Source organism: Mytilus californianus, unplaced genomic scaffold (genome assembly GCF_021869535.1).
Source record: "Mytilus californianus isolate M0D057914Y unplaced genomic scaffold, xbMytCali1.0.p SCAF_2, whole genome shotgun sequence".
NCBI lineage: Eukaryota > Metazoa > Mollusca > Bivalvia > Mytilida > Mytilidae > Mytilus > Mytilus californianus.
In genome coordinates this window covers 42,847,216-42,864,078 of record NW_026262668.1, presented here as the reverse complement: position 1 = coordinate 42,864,078, position 16,863 = coordinate 42,847,216, and the positions used below count along the sequence as shown (strand labels likewise).

The 16,863-nt window shown below is 33.1% G+C and overlaps 1 protein-coding gene across 1 annotated transcript in view; it reads left to right on the top strand.

Moving 5' to 3' along the window:
* The window catches only part of LOC127729865 (uncharacterized), a 101,040-nt gene that overhangs the window by 64,784 nt on the left and 19,393 nt on the right, over nt 1-16,863 (top strand). The gene's annotated exons all lie outside the window — the stretch shown is intronic.

The window sequence follows — 16,863 nt, the reverse complement described above, 5'->3', positions numbered from 1 at the left end:
AGGTAATGTTCACCATTAAAGGTGAAATTGTTGCATTTCAGAACCAGAGTAAGCAGCTGGACTTAACATTCGGTTGGTGGTTCTAAAGTGTTGACTACCACATGTTAAGGTAAGATTCATTTTACATCTTACTGATGAAGGATATTAGTTATCCGAAATATCTAAAACTTCTTCATGATTTAATTATTTTTTGGTGATGTTGTACCCTTTTAGACTTGTTATATATATATATATATATATCCTAAATTGAGGTAAATTGTATGGCTTTCCAAATACCGTTTCGATTCCTAACATCACTGAAGAGACATTAATTGTCGAAATCCGGATATGGTGTACAAAAACCTTTGCACCTTTTGTTTGCGGTATACCATCTTTTCCGCAAGATTTTTGTTTTCTGTTTAGTATTAAATTTATAATTAAGATCCATTTATTACATCGGTGATCCGTTTATTTGGCAATCGCCAATGGCAGTCAGCAGGGTTTAAGAACATTTGTTGTTCGACCTGTTAGTCAAATTCGTTTTGTTAAAATATACTTTTTTACTTTTTTGGTCTTTTGGAAAATGTTGTTTGTGCTGTATTTAGACCCCTCTAACAAGAAATTTGTTTTGCATGCACACGTATAAAAATTGCGGTTTTTATCCAACGCAATCATAGGTTTGAACGTTGTTTTCAATTTAGACTTGTTTATATTTTTTCGTTTTGGCCTGTATTATATTTGCCTTCGGGTTTATATGATCCGTTCATCCTATTTTGACCCCTCAACATTCAAGAGTCTATCCTAAATTGAGGTAAATTGTATTGCTTTCCAAATACCTTTTCGATTCCTAACATCACTGAAGAGACATTAATTGTCGAAATCCGGATATGGTGTACAAAAACCTTTGCACCTTTTGTTTGCGGTATACCATCTTTTCCACAAGTTTATTGTTTTCTGTTTAGTATTAAATTTATAATTAAGATCCATTTGTTACATCGGTGATCCGTTTATTTGGCAATCGCCAATGGCAGTCAGCAGGGTTTAAGAACATGTGTTGTTCGACCTGTTAGTCAAATGCGTTTTGTTAAAATATACTTTTTCACTTTTTTGGTTTTTTTTAAAATGTTGTTTGTGCTGTATTTAGACCCCTCTAACAAGAAATTTGTTTTGTATGCACACGTATAAAAATTGCTGTGTTTATCCAACGCAATCATAGGTTTGAACGTTGTTTTCAATTTAGACTTGTTTATATTTTTTCGTTTGGGCTTGTATTATATTTGCCTTCGGGTTTATATGATCCGTTCATCCTATTTTGACTCCTCAAAATTCAAGAGTCTATCATAAATTGAGGTAAATTGTATTGCTTTCCAAATACCTTTTCGATTCCTATCATCACTATAGAGACATTATTGTCGAAATCCGGATATGGTGTACAAAAACCTTTGCATCTTTTGTTTGCGGTATACCATCTTTTCCGCAAGTTTATTGTTTTCTGTTTAGAATTAAATTGATAATTAAGATACATTTATTACATCGGTGATCCGTTTATTTGGAAATTGCCAATGGCAGTCAGCAGGGTTTAAGAACATTTGTTGTTCGACCTGTTAGTCAAATGCGTTTTGTTAAGATATACTTTTTCACTTTTTTGGTCTTTTGGAAAATTTGTTTGTGCTGTATTTAGACCCCTCTAACAAGAAATTTGTTTTGCATGCACACGTATAAAAATTGCGGTTTTTATCCAACGCAATCATAGGTTTGAACGTTGTTTTCAATTTAGACTTGTTTATATTTTTTCGTTTGGGCTTGTATTATATTTGCCTTCGGGTTTATATGATCCGTTCATCCTATTTTGACTCCTCAAAATTCAAGAGTCTATCCTAAATTGAGGTAAATTGTATTGCTTTCCAAATACCGTTTCGATTCCTAATATCACTGAAGACACATTAATTGTCGAAATCCGGATATGGTGTACACAAACCTTTGCACCTTTTTTTTGCGGTATATCATCTTTTCCAAAAGTTTATTGTTTTCTGTTTAGTTTATATATTTATAATAAAGATCCATTTATTACATTGGTGATCCGTTTATTTGGCAATCGCCGATGGCAGTCAGCAGGGTTTAAGAACATTTGTTGTTCGACCTGTTAGTCAAATTCGTTTTGTTAAAATATACTTTTTCACTTTTTTGGTTTTTTGGAAAATGTTGTTTGTGCTGTATTTAGACCCCTCTAACAAGAAATTTGTTTTGCATGCACACGTATAAAAATTGCGGTTTTTATCCAACGCAATCATAGGTTTGAACGTTGTTTTCATTTAGACTTGTTTATATTTTTTCGTTTGGGCTTGTATTATATTTGCCTTCGGGTTTGTATGATTCGTCCATCCTATTTTGACTCCTCAAAATTCAAGAGTCTATCCTAAATTGAGGTAAATTGTATGGCTTTCCAAATATCGTTTCGATTCCTAACATCACTGAAGAGACATTAATTGTCGAAATCCGGATATGGTGTACAAAAACCTTTGCACCTTTTGTTTGTGGTATACCATCTTTTCCACAAGTTTATTGTTTTCTGTTTAGTATTAAATTTATAATTAAGATCCATTTGTTACATCGGTGATCCGTTTATTTGGCAATTGCCAATGGCAGTCAGCAGGGTTTAAGAACATGTGTTGTTCGACCTGTTAGTCAAATGCGTTTTGTTAAAAAATACTTTTTCACTTTTTTGTTTTTTTTAAAATGTTGTTTGTGCTGTATTTAGACCCCTCTAACAAGAAATTTGTTTTGCATGCACACGTATAAAAATTGCTGTGTTCATCCAACGCAATCATAGGTTTGAACGTTGTTTTCAATTTAGACTTGTTTATATTTTTTCGTTTGGGCTTGTATTATATTTGCCTTCGGGTTTATATGATCCGTTCATCCTATTTTGACTCCTCAAAATTCAAGAGTCTATCCTAAATTGAGGTAAATTGTATGGCTTTCCAAATACCTTTTCGATTCCTATCATCACTATAGAGACATTATTGTCGAAATCCGGATATGGTGTACAAAAACCTTTGCACCTTTTGTTTGCGGTATACCATCTTTTCCGCAAGTTTATTGTTTTCTGTTTAGTATTAAATTGATAATTAAGATACATTTATTACATCGGTGATCCGTTTATTTGGAAATCGCCAATGGCAGTCAGCAGGGTTTAAGAACATTTGTTGTTCGACCTGTTAGTCAAATGCGTTTTGTTAAGATATACTTTTTCACTTTTTTGGTCTTTTGGAAAATTTGTTTGTGCTGTATTTAGACCCCTCTAATAAGAAATTTGTTTTGCATGCACACGTATAAAAATTGCGGTTTTTATCCAACGCAATCATAGGTTTGAACGTTGTTTTCAATTTAGACTTGTTTATATTTTTTCGGTTGGGCTTGTATTATATTTGCCTTCGGGTTTATATGATCCGTTCATCCTATTTTGACTCCTCAAAATTCAAGAGTCTATCCTAAATTGAGGTAAATTGTATTGCTTTCCAAATACCGTTTCGATTCCTAATATCACTGAAGACACATTAATTGTCGAAATCCGGATATGGTGTACAAAAACCTTTGCACCTTTTTTTTGCGGTATATCATCTTTTCCACAAGTTTATTGTTTTCTGTTTAGTTTATATATTTATAATAAAGATCCATTTATTACATTGGTGATCCGTTTATTTGGCAATCGCCAATGGCAGTCAGCAGGGTTTAAGAACATTTGTTGTTCGACCTGTTAGTCAAATGCGTTTTGTTAAAATATACTTTTTCACTTTTTTGGTTTTTTGGAAAATGTTGTTTGTGCTGTATTTAGACCCCTCTAGCAAGAAATTTGTTTTGCATGCACACGTATAAAAAATGCGGTTTTTATCCAACGCAATCATAGGTTTGAACGTTGTTATTCAATTAAGACTTGTTTTTATTTTTTCGTTTGGGGTTGTATTATATTTGCCTTCGGGTTTATATGATCCGTTGATCCCATTTTGACTCCTCAAAATTCAAGAGTCTATCCTAAATTGAGGTAAATTGTATGGCTTTTCAAATACCATTTCGATTCCTACCATCACTGAAGAGACATTAATTGTCGAAATCCGGATATGGTGTACAAAAACCTTTGGTCCTTTTGTTTGCGGTATACCATCTTTTCCGCAAGTTTATTGTTTTCTGTTTAGTATTAAATTTATAATTAAGATCCATTTATTACATCGGTGATCCGTTTATTTGGCAATCGCCAATGACAGTCAGCAGGGTTTAAGAACATTTGTTGTTCGACCTGTTAGTCAAATGCGTTTTGTTAAAATATACTTTGTCACTGTTTTGGTTTTTTGGAAAATGTTGTTTGTGCTGTATTGAGACCCCTCTAACAAGAAATCTGTTTTGCATGCACACGTTTAAAAATTGCGGCTTTTATCCAACGCAATCATAGGTTTGAACGTTGTTTTCAATTTAGACTTGTTTATATTTTTTCGTTTGGGCTTGTATTATATTTGCCTTCGGGTTTATATGATCCGTTTATCCTATTTTGACTCCTCAAAATTCAATAGTCTATCCTAAATTGAGGTAAATTGTATGGCTTCCCAAATACCGTTTCGATTCCTAACATCACTGAAGAGACATTAATTGTCGAAATTCGGATATGGTGTACAAAAACCTTTGCACCTTTTGTTTGCGGTATACCATCTTTTCCACAAGTTTATTGTTTTCTGTTTAGTATTAAATTTATAATTAAGATACATTTATTACATCGGTGATCCGTTTATTTGGCAATCGCCAATGGCAGTCAGCAGGGTTTAAGAACATTTGTTGTTCGACCTGTTAGTCAAATGCGTTTTGTTAAAATATACTATTTCACTTTTTTGGTCTTTTGGAAAATGTTATTTGTGCTGTATTTAGACCCCTCTAACAAGAAATTTGTTTTGCATGCACACGTATAAAAATTGCGGTTTTTATCCAACGCAATCATAGGTTTGAACGTTGTTTTCAATTTAGACTTGTTTATATTTTTTCGTTTGGGCTTGTATTATATTTGCCTTCGGGTTTATATGATCCGTTCATCCTATTTTGACTCCTCAAAATTCAAGAGTCTATCCTAAATTGAGGTGAATTGTATGGCTTTCCAAATACCGTTTCGATTCCTAACATCACTGAAGAGACATTAATTGTCGAAATCCGGATATGGTGTACAAAAACCTTTGCACCTTTTGTTTGCGGTATACCATCTTTTCCACAAGTTTATTGTTTTCTGTTTAGTATTAAATTTATAATTAAGATCCATTTATTACATCGGTGATCCGTTTATTTGGCAATCGCCAATGGCAGTCAGCAGGGTTTAAGAACATTTGTTGTTCGACCTGTTAGTCAAATGCGTTTTGTTAAAATATACTATTTCACTTTTTTGGTCTTTTGGAAAATGTTATTTGTGCTGTATTTAGACCCCTCTAACAAGAAATTTGTTTTGCATGCACACGTATAAAAATTGCGGTTTTTATCCAACGCAATCATAGGTTTGAACGTTGTTTTCAATTTAGACTTGTTTATATTTTTTCGTTCGGGCTTGTATTATATTTGCCTTCGGGTTTATATGATCCGTTCATCCTATTTTGACTCCTCAAAATTCAAAAGTCTATCCTAAATTGAGGTAAATTGTATGGCTTTCCAAATACCGTTTCGATTCCTAACATCACTGAAGAGACATTAATTGTCGAAATCCGGATATGGTGTACAAAACCCTTTGCACCTTTTGTTTGCGGTATACCATCTTTTCCGCAAGTTTATTGTTTTCTGTTTAGTATTAAATTTATAATTAAGATCCATCTATTACATCGGTGATCCGTTTATTTGGCAATCGCCAATGGCAGTCAGCAGGGTTTAAGAACATTTGTTGTTCGACCTGTTAGTCAAATGCGTTTTGTTAAAATATACTTTTTCACTTTTTTGGTCTTTTGGAAAATCTTGTTTGTGCTGTATTTAGACCCCTCACAAGAAATTTGTTTTGCATGCACACGTATAAAAATTGCGGTTTTTATCCAACTCAATCATAGGTTTGAACGTTGTTTTCAATTTAGACTTGTTTATATTTTACGTTTGGGCTAGTATTATATTTGCCTTCGGGTTTATATGATCCGTTCATCCTATTTTGACTCCTCAAAATTCCAGAGTTTATCCTAAATTGAGGTAAATTATATGGCTTTCCAAATACCGTTTCGATTCCTAACATCACTGAAGAGACATTAATTGTCGAAATCCGGATATGGTGTACAAAAACCTTTGCACCTTTTGTTTGCGGTATACCATCTTTTCCACAAGTTTATTGTTTTCTGTATAGTCTTAAATTTATAATTAAGATCCATTTATTACATCGGTGATCCGTTTATTTGGCAATCGCCAATGGCAGTCAACAGGGTTTAAGAACATTTGTTGTTCGACCTGTTTGTCAAATGCGTTTTGTTAAAATATACTATTTCACTTTTTTGGTCTTTTGGAAAATGTTATTTTATTTGGATTTAGACCCCTCTAACAAGAAATTTGTTTTGCATGCACACGTATAAAAATTGCGGTTTTTATCCAACGCAATCATAGGTTTGAACGTTGTTTTCAATTTAGACTTGTTTATATTTTTTCGTTTGGGCTTGTATTATATTTGCCTTCGGGTTTATATGATCCGTTCATCCTATTTTGACTCCTCAAAATTCAAGGGTCTATCTTAAATTGAGGTAAATTGTATGGCTTTCCAAATACCGTTTCGATTCCTAACATCACTGAAGAGACATTAATTGTCGAAATCCGGATATGGTGTACAAAAACCTTTGCACCTTTTGCTTGCGGTATACCATATTTTCCGCAAGTTTATTGTTTTCTGTTTAGTATTAAATTTATAATTAAGATACATTTATTACATCGGTGATCCGTTTATTTGGCAATCGCCAATGGCAGTCAGCAGGGTTCAAGAACATTTGTTGTTCGACCTGTTAGTCAAATGCGTTTTGTTAAAATATACTTTTTCACTTTTTTGGTCTTTTGGAAAAAGTTGTTTGTGCTGTATTTAGACCCCTCTAACAAGAAATTTGTTTTGCATGCACACGTATAAAAATTGCGGTTTTTATCCAACGCAATCATAGGTTTGAACGTTGTTTTCAATTTAGTCTTGTTTATATTTTTACGTTTGGACTTGTATTATATTTGCCTTCGGGTTTATATGATCCGTTCATCCTATTTTGACTCCTCAAAATTCCAGAGTTTATCCTAAATTGAGGTAAATTATATGGCTTTCCAAATACCGTTTCGATTCCTAACATTACTGAAGAGACATTAATTGTCGAAATCCGGATATGGTGTACAAAAACCTTTGCACCTTTTGTTTGCGGTATACCATCTTTTCCACAAGTTTATTGTTTTCTGTTTAGTATTAAATTAATAATTAAGATCCATTTATTACATCGGTGATCCGTTTATTTGGCAATCGCCAAAGGCAGTCAACAGGGTTTAAGAACATTTGTTGTTCGACCTGTTAGTCAAATGCGTTTTGTTAAAATATACTATTTCACTTTTTTGGTCTTTTGGAAAATGTTGTATGTGCTGTATTTAGACCCCTCTAACAAGAAATTTGTTTTGCATGCACACGTATAAAAATTGCGGTTTTTATCCAACGCAATCATAGGTTTGAACGTTGTTTTCAATTTAGACTTGTTTATATTTTTTCGTTTGGGCTTGTATTATATTTGCCTTCGGGTTTGTATGATCCGTTCATCCTATTATGATTCCTCAAAATAGAAGAGTCTATCCTAAATTGAGGTAAATTGTATGGCTTTCCAAATACCGTTTCGATTCCTAACATCACTGAAGAGACATTAATTGTCGAAATCCGGATATGGTGTACAAAAACTTTGCACCTTTTGCTTGCGGTATACCATATTTTCCGCAAGTTTATTGTTTTCTGTTTAGTATTAAATTTATAATTCAGATCCATTTATTACATCGGTGATCCGTTTATTTGGCAATCGCCAATGGCAGTCAGCAGGGTTTAAGAACATTTGTTGTTCGACCTGTTAGTCAAATGCGTTTTGTTAAAATATACTTTTTGACTTTTTTGGTCTTTTGGAAAATGTTGTTTGTGCTGTATTTAGACCCCTCTAACAAGAAATTTGTTTTGCATGCACACGTATAAAAATTGCGGTTTTTATCCAACGCAATCATAGGTTTGAACGTTGTTTTCAATTTAGACTTGTTTATATTTTTACGTTTGGGCTTGTATTATATTTGCCTTCGGGTTTATATGATCCGTTCATCCTATTTTGACTCCTCAAAATTCCAGAGTTTATCCTAAATTGAGGTAAATTATATGGCTTTCCAAATACCGTTTCGATTCCTAACATCACTGGAGAGACATTAATTGTCGAAATCTGGATATGGTGTACAAAAACCTTTGCACCTTTTGCTTGCGGTATACCATCTTTTCCGCAAGTTTATTGTTTTCTGTTTAGTATTAAATTTATAATTAAGATCCATTTATTACATCGGTGATCCGTTTATTTGGCAATCGCCAATGGCAGTCAGCAGGGTTTAAGAACATTTGTTGTTCGACCTGTTAGTCAAATGCGTTTTGTAAAAATATACTATTTCACTTTTTTGGTCTTTTGGAAAATGTTGTATGTGCTGTATTTAGACCCCTCTAACAAGAAATTTGTTTTGCATGCACACGTATAAAAATTGCGGTTTTTATCCAACGCAATCATAGGTTTGAACGTTGTTTTCAATATAGACTTGTTTATATTTTTTATGTTTGGGCTTATATTATATTTGCCTTCGGGTTTATATGATCCGTTCATCCTATTTTGACTCCTCAAAATTCAAGAGTCTATCCTAAATTGAGGTAAATTGTATGGCTTTCCAAATACCGTTTCGATTCCTAACATCACTGAAGAGACATTAATTGTCGAAATCTGGATATGGTGTACAAAAACCTTTGCACCTTTTGTTTGCGGTATACCATCTTTTCCGCAAGTTTATTGTTTTCTGTTTAGTATTAAATTTATAATTAAGATCCATTTATTACATCGGTGATCCGTTTATTTGGCAATCGCCAATGGCAGTCAGCAGAGTTTAATAACATTTGTTGTTCGACCTGTTAGTCAAATGCGTTTTGTTAAAATATACTTTTTCACTTTTTTGGTCTTTTGGAAAATGTTATTTGTGCTGTATTTAGACCCCTCTAACAAGAAATTTGTTTTGCATGCACACGTATAAAAATTGCAGTTTTTATCCAACGCAATCATAGGTTTGAACGTTGTTTTCAATTTAGACTTGTTTATATGTTTTCGTTTGGGCTTGTATTATATTTGCTTTCGGGATTATATGATCCGTTCATCCTATTTTGACTCCTCAAAATTCAAGAGTCTATTCTAAATTGAGGTAAATTGTATGGCTTTCCAAATACCGTTTCGATTCCCAACATCACTGAAGAGACATTAATTGTCGAAATCTGGATAAGGTGTACAAAAACCTTTGCACCTTTTGTTTGCGGTATACCATCTTTTCCGCAAGTTTATTGTTTTCTGTTTTGTATTAAATTTATAATTAAGATCCATTTATTACATCGGTGATCCGTTTATTTGGCAATCGCCAATGGCAGTCAGCAGGGTTTAAGAACATTTGTTGTTCGACCTGTTAGTCAAATGCGTTTTGTTAAAATATACTTTTTCACTTTTTTGGTCTTTTGGAAAATGTTATTTGTGCTGTATTTAGACCCCTCTAACAAGAAATTTGTTTTGCATGCACACGTATAAAAATTGCGGTTTTATCCAACGCAATCATAGGTTTGAACGTTGTTTTCAATTGAGACTTGTTTATATTTTTTCGTTTGGGCTTGTATTATATTTGCCTTCGGGTTTATATGATCCGTTCATCCTATTTTGACTCCTCAAAATTCCAGAGTTTATCCTAAATTGAGGTAAATTGTATGGCTTTCCAAATACCGTTTCGATTCCTAACATCACTGAAGAGACATTAATTGTCGAAATCCGGATATGGTGTACAATAACCTTTGCACCTTTTGTTTGCGGTATACCATCTTTTCCACAAGTTTATTGTTTTCTGTTTAGTATTAAATTTATAATTAAGATCCATTTATTACATCGGTGATCTGTTTATTTGGCAATCGCTAATGGCAGTCAGCAGGGTTTAAGAACATTTGTTGTTCGACCTGTTAGTCAAATGCGTTTTGTTAAAATATACTTTTTCATTTTTTTGGTCTTTTGGAAAATGTTGTATGTGCTGTATTTAGACCCCTCTAACAAGAAATTTGTTTTCCATGCACACGTATAAAAATTGTTGTTTTTATCCAACGCAATCATAGGTTTGAACGTTGTTTTCAATTTAGACTTGTTTATATTTTTTCGTTTGGACTGTATTATATTTGCCTTCGGGTTTATATGATCCGTTCATCCTATTTTGACTCCTCAAAAATCAAGAGTCTATCCTAAATTGAGGTTAATTGTATGGCTTTCCAAATACCGTTTCGATTCCTAACATCACTGAACAGACATTAATTGTCGAAATCCGGATATGGTGTACAAAACCTTTGCACCTATTGTTTGCGGTATACCATCTTTTCCGCAAGTTTATTGTTTTCTGTTTAGTATTAAATTTATAATTAAGATCCATTTATTACATCGGTGATCCGTTTATTTGGCAATCGCCAATGGTAGTCAGCAGGGTTTAAGAACATTTGTTGTTCGACCTGTTAGTCAAATGCGTTTTGTTAAAATACTATTGTTCACTTTTTTGGTCTTTTGGAAAATGTTGTATGTGCTGTATTTAGACCCCTCTAACAAGAAATTTGTTTTGCATGCACACGTATAAAAATTGCGGTTTTTATCCAACGCAATCATAGGTTTGAACGTTGTTTTCAATTTAGACTTGTTTATATTTTTTCGTTTGGGCTTGTATTATATTTGCCATCGGGTTTATATGATCTGTTCATCCTTTTTTGACTCCTCAAAATTCAAAAGTCTATCCTAAATTGAGGTAAATTTTATGGCTTTCCAAATACCGTTTCGATTCCTAACATCACTGAAGAGACATTAATTGTCGAAATCCGGATATGGTGTACAAAAACTTTGCACCTTTTGCTTGCGGTATACCATATTTTCCGAAAGTTTATTGTTTTCTGTTTAGTATTAAATTTATAATTAAGATCCATTTATTACATCAATGATCCGTTTATTTGGCAATCGCAGGGTTTAAGAACATTTGTTGTTCGACCTGTTAGTCAAATGCGTTTTGTTAAAATATACTTTTTCACTTTTTTGGTCTTTTGGAAAATGTTGTTTGTGCTGTATTTAGACCCCTCTAACAAGAAATTTGTTTTGCATGCACACGTATAAAAATTGCGGTTTTTATCCAACGCAATCATAGGTTTGAACGTTGTTTTCAATTTAGACTTGTTTATATTTTTTCGTTTGGGCTTGTATTATATTTGCCTTCGGGTTTATATGATCCGTTCATCCTATTTTGACTCCTCAAAATTCCAAAGTTTATCCTAAATTGAGGTAAATTATATGGCTTTTCAAATACCGTTTCGATTCCTAACATCACTGAAGAGAAATTAATTGTCGAAATCCGGATATTGTGTACAAAAACCTTTGCACCTTTTGTTTGCGGTATACCATCTTTTCCACAAGTTTATTGTTTTCTGTTTAGTATTAAATTTATGATTAATATCCATTTATTACATCGGTGATCCGTTTATTTGGCAATCGCCAATGGCATTCAACAGGGTTCAAAAACATTTGTTGTTCGACCTGTTAGTCAAATGCGTTTTGTTAAAATATACTATTTCACTTTTTTGGTCTTTTGGAAAATGTTGTATGTGTTGTATTAGACCCCTCTAACAAGAAACTTGTTTTGCATGCACACGTATAAAAATTGCGGTTTTTATCCAACGCAATCATAGGTTTGAACGTTGTTTTCAATTTAGACTTGTTTATATTTTTTCGTTTGGGCTTGTATTATATTTTCCTTCGAGTTTATATGATCCGTTCATCCTATTTCGACTCCTCAAAATTCTAGAGTCTATCCTAAATTGAGGTAAATTGTATGGCTTTCCAAATACCGTTTCGATTCCTAACATCACTAAAGAGACATTAATTGTCGAAATCTGGATATGGTGTACAAAAACCTTTGCACCTTTTGTTTGCGGTATACCATCTTTTCCGCAAGTTTATTGTTTTCTGTTTAGTATTAAATCTATAATTAAGATCCATTTATTACATCGGTGATCCGTTTATTTGGCAATCGCCAATGGCAGTCAGCAGGGTTTAAGAACATTTGTTGTTTGACCTGTTAGTCAAATGCGTTTTGTTAAAATATACTTTTTCACTTTTTTGGTCTTTTGGAAAATGTTATTTGTGCTGTATTTAGACCCCTCTAACAAGAAATTTGTTTTGCATGCACACGTATAAAAATTGCGGTTTTTATCCAACGCAATCATAGGTTTGAACGTTGTTTTCAATTTAGACTTGTTTATATTTTTTCGTTTGGGCTTGTATTATATTTTCCTTCGGGTTTATATGATCCGTTCATCCTATTTCGACTCCTCAAAATTCTAGAGTCTATCCTAAATTGAGGTAAATTGTATGGCTTTCCAAATACCGTTTCGATTCCTAACACCACTGAAGAGACATTAATTATCGAAATCTGGATATGGTGTACAAAAACCTTTGCACCTTTTGTTTGCCGTATACCATCTTTTCCGCAAGTTTATTGTTTTCTGTTTAGTATTAAATTTATAATTAAGATCCATTTATTACATCGGTGATCCGTTTATTTGGCAATCGCCAATGGCAGTCAGCAGGGTTTAAAAACATTTGTTGTTCGACCTGTTAGTCAAATGCGTTTTGTTAAAATATACTTTTTCACTTTTTTGGTCTTTTGGAAAATGTTATTTGTGCTGTATTTAGACCCCTCTAACAAGAAATTTGTTTTGCATGCACACGTATAAAAATTGCGGTTTTTATCCAAAGCAATCATAGGTTTGAACGTTGTTTTCAATTAAGACTTGTTTATATTTTTTCTTTTGGGCTTGTATTATATTTGCCTTCGGGTTTATATGATCCGTTCATCCTATTTTGACTCCTTAAAATTCAAGAGTCTACCCTAAATTGAGGTAAATTGTATGGCTTTCCAAATACCGTTTCGATTCCTAACATCACTGAAGAGACATTAATTGTCGAAATCCGGATATGGTGTACAAAAACCTTTGCACCTTTTGTTTGCGGTATACCATCTTTTCCGCAAGTTTATTGTTTTCTGTTTAGTATTAAATTTATAATTAAGATCCATTTATTACATCGGTGATCCGTATATTTGGCAATCGCCAATGATAGTCAGCAGGGTTTAAGAACATTTGTTGTTCGACCTGTTAATCAAATGCGTTTTGTTAAAATACTATTTTTCACTTTTTTGGTCTTTTGGAAAATGTTGTATGTGCTGTATTTAGACCCCTCTAACAAGAAATTTGTTTTGCATGCACACGTATAAAAATTGCGATTTTTATCCAACGCAATCATAGGTTTGAACGTTGTTTTCAATTTAGACTTGTTTATATTTTTTCTTTTGGGCTTGTATTATATTTGCCTTCGGGTTTATATGATCCGTTCATCCTATTTTGACTCCTCAAAATTCAAGAGTCTATCCTAAATTGAGGTAAATTGTATGGCTTTCCAAATACAGTTTCGATTCCTAACATCACTGAAGAGACGTTAATTGTCGAAATCCGGATATGGTGTACAAAAACCTTTGCACCTTTTGTTTGCGATATACCATCTTTTCCGCAAGTTTATTGTTTTCTGTTTAGTATTAAATTTATAATTAAGATCCATTTATTACATCGGTGATCCGTTTATTTGGCAATCGCCAATGGCAGTCAGCAGGGTTTAAGAACATTTGTTGTTTGACCTGTTAGTCAAATGCGTTTTGTTAAAATAGACTTTTTCACTTTTTTGGTCTTTTGGAAAATGATGTTTGTGCTGTATTTAGACCCCTCTAACAAGAAACTTGTTTTGCATGCACACGTATAAAAATTGCGGTTTTTATCCAACGCAATCATAGGTTTGAACGTTGTTTTCAATTTAGACTTGTTTATATTTTTTCGTTTGGGCTTGTATTATATTTTCCTTCGAGTTTATATGATCCGTTCATCCTATTTCGACTCCTCAAAATTCTAGAGTCTATCCTAAATTGAGGTAAATTGTATGGCTTTCCAAATACCGTTTCGATTCCTAACATCACTGAAGAGACATTAATTGTCGAAATCTGGATATGGTGTACAAAAACCTTTGCACCTTTTGTTTGCGGTATAACATCTTTTCCGCAAGTTTATTGTTTTCTGTTTAGTATTAAATTCATAATTAAGATCCATTTATTACATCGGTGATCAGTTTATTTGGCAATCGCCAATGGCAGTCAACAGGGTTTAAGAACATTTGTTGTTCGACCTGATAGTCAAATGCGTTTTGTTAAAATATACTATTTCACTTTTTTGGTCTTTTGGAAAATGTTGTATGTGCTGTATTTAGACCCCTCTTACAAGAAATTTGTTTTGCATGCACACGTATAAGAATTGCGGTTTTTATCCAACGCAATCATAGGTTTGAACGTTGTTTTCAATTTAGACTTGTTTATATTTTTTCGTTTGGGCTTGTATTATATTTGCCTTCGGGTTTATATGATCCGTTCATCCTATTTTGACTCCTCAAAATTCAAGAGTCTATCCTAAATTGAGGTAAATTGTATTGCTTTCCAAATACCGTTTCGATTCCTAACATCACTGAAGAGACATTAATTGTCGAAATCTGGATATGGTGTACAAAAACCTTTGCACCTTTTGTTTGCGGTATACCATCTTTTCCGCAAGTTTATTGTTTTCTGTTTAGTATTAAATTTATAATTAAGATCCATTTATTACATCGGTGATCCGTTTATTTGGCAATCGCCAATGGCAGTCAGCAGGGTTTAAGAACATTTGTTGTTCGACCTGTTAGTCAAATGCGTTTTGTTAAAATACTATTTTTCACTTTTTTGGTCTTTTGGAAAATGTTGTATGTGCTGTATTTAGACCCCTCTAACAAGAAATTTGTTTTGCATGCACACGTATAAAAATTGCGATTTTTATCCAACGCAATCATAGGTTTGAACTTTGTTTTCAATTTAGACTTGTTTATATTTTTTCTTTTGGGCTTGTATTATATTTTCCTTCGGGTTTATATGATCCGTTCATCCTATTTCGACTCCTCAAAATTCTAGAGTCTATCCTAAATTGAGGTAAATTGTATGGCTTTCCAAATACCGTTTCGATTCCTAACATCACTGAAGAGACATTAATTATCGAAATCTGGATATGGTGTACAAAAACCTTTGCACCTTTTGTTTGCCGTATACCATCTTTTCCGCAAGTTTATTGTTTTCTGTTTAGTATTAAATTTATAATTAAGATCCATTTATTACATCGGTGATCCGTTTATTTGGCAATCGCCAATGGCAGTCAGCAGGGTTTAAAAACATTTGTTGTTCGACCTGTTAGTCAAATGCGTTTTGTTAAAATATACTTTTTCACTTTTTTGGTCTTTTGGAAAATGTTATTTGTGCTGTATTTAGACCCCTCTAACAAGAAATTTGTTTTGCATGCACACGTATAAAAATTGCGGTTTTTATCCAAAGCAATCATAGGTTTGAACGTTGTTTTCAATTAAGACTTGTTTATATTTTTTCTTTTGGGCTTGTATTATATTTGCCTTCGGGTTTATATGATCCGTTCATCCTATTTTGACTCCTTAAAATTCAAGAGTCTACCCTAAATTGAGGTAAATTGTATGGCTTTCCAAATACCGTTTCGATTCCTAACATCACTGAAGAGACATTAATTATCGAAATCCGGATATGGTGTACAAAAACCTTTGCACCTTTTGTTTGCGGTATACCATCTTTTCCGCAAGTTTATTGTTTTCTGTTTAGTATTAAATTTATAATTAAGATCCATTTATTACATCGGTGATCCGTATATTTGGCAATCGCCAATGATAGTCAGCAGGGTTTAAGAACATTTGTTGTTCGACCTGTTAGTCAAATGCGTTTTGTTAAAATACTATTTTTCACTTTTTTGGTCTTTTGGAAAATGTTGTATGTGCTGTATTTAGACCCCTCTAACAAGAAATTTGTTTTGCATGCACACGTATAAAAATTGCGATTTTTATCCAACGCAATCATAGGTTTGAACGTTGTTTTCAATTTAGACTTGTTTATATTTTTTCTTTTGGGCTTGTATTATATTTGCCTTCGGGTTTATATGATCCGTTCATCCTATTTTGACTCCTCAAAATTCAAGAGTCTATCCTAAATTGAGGTAAATTGTATGGCTTTCCAAATACAGTTTCGATTCCTAACATCACTGAAGAGACGTTAATTGTCGAAATCCGGATATGGTGTACAAAAACCTTTGCACCTTTTGTTTGCGATATACCATCTTTTCCGCAAGTTTATTGTTTTCTGTTTAGTATTAAATTTATAATTAAGATCCATTTATTACATCGGTGATCCGTTTATTTGGCAATCGCCAATGGCAGTCAGCAGGGTTTAAGAACATTTGTTGTTTGACCTGTTAGTCAAATGCGTTTTGTTAAAATAGACTTTTTCACTTTTTTGGTCTTTTGGAAAATGATGTTTGTGCTGTATTTAGACCCCTCTAACAAGAAACTTGTTTTGCATGCACACGTATAAAAATTGCGGTTTTTATCCAACGCAATCATAGGTTTGAACGTTGTTTTCAATTTAGACTTGTTTATATTTTTTCGTTTGGGCTTGTATTATATT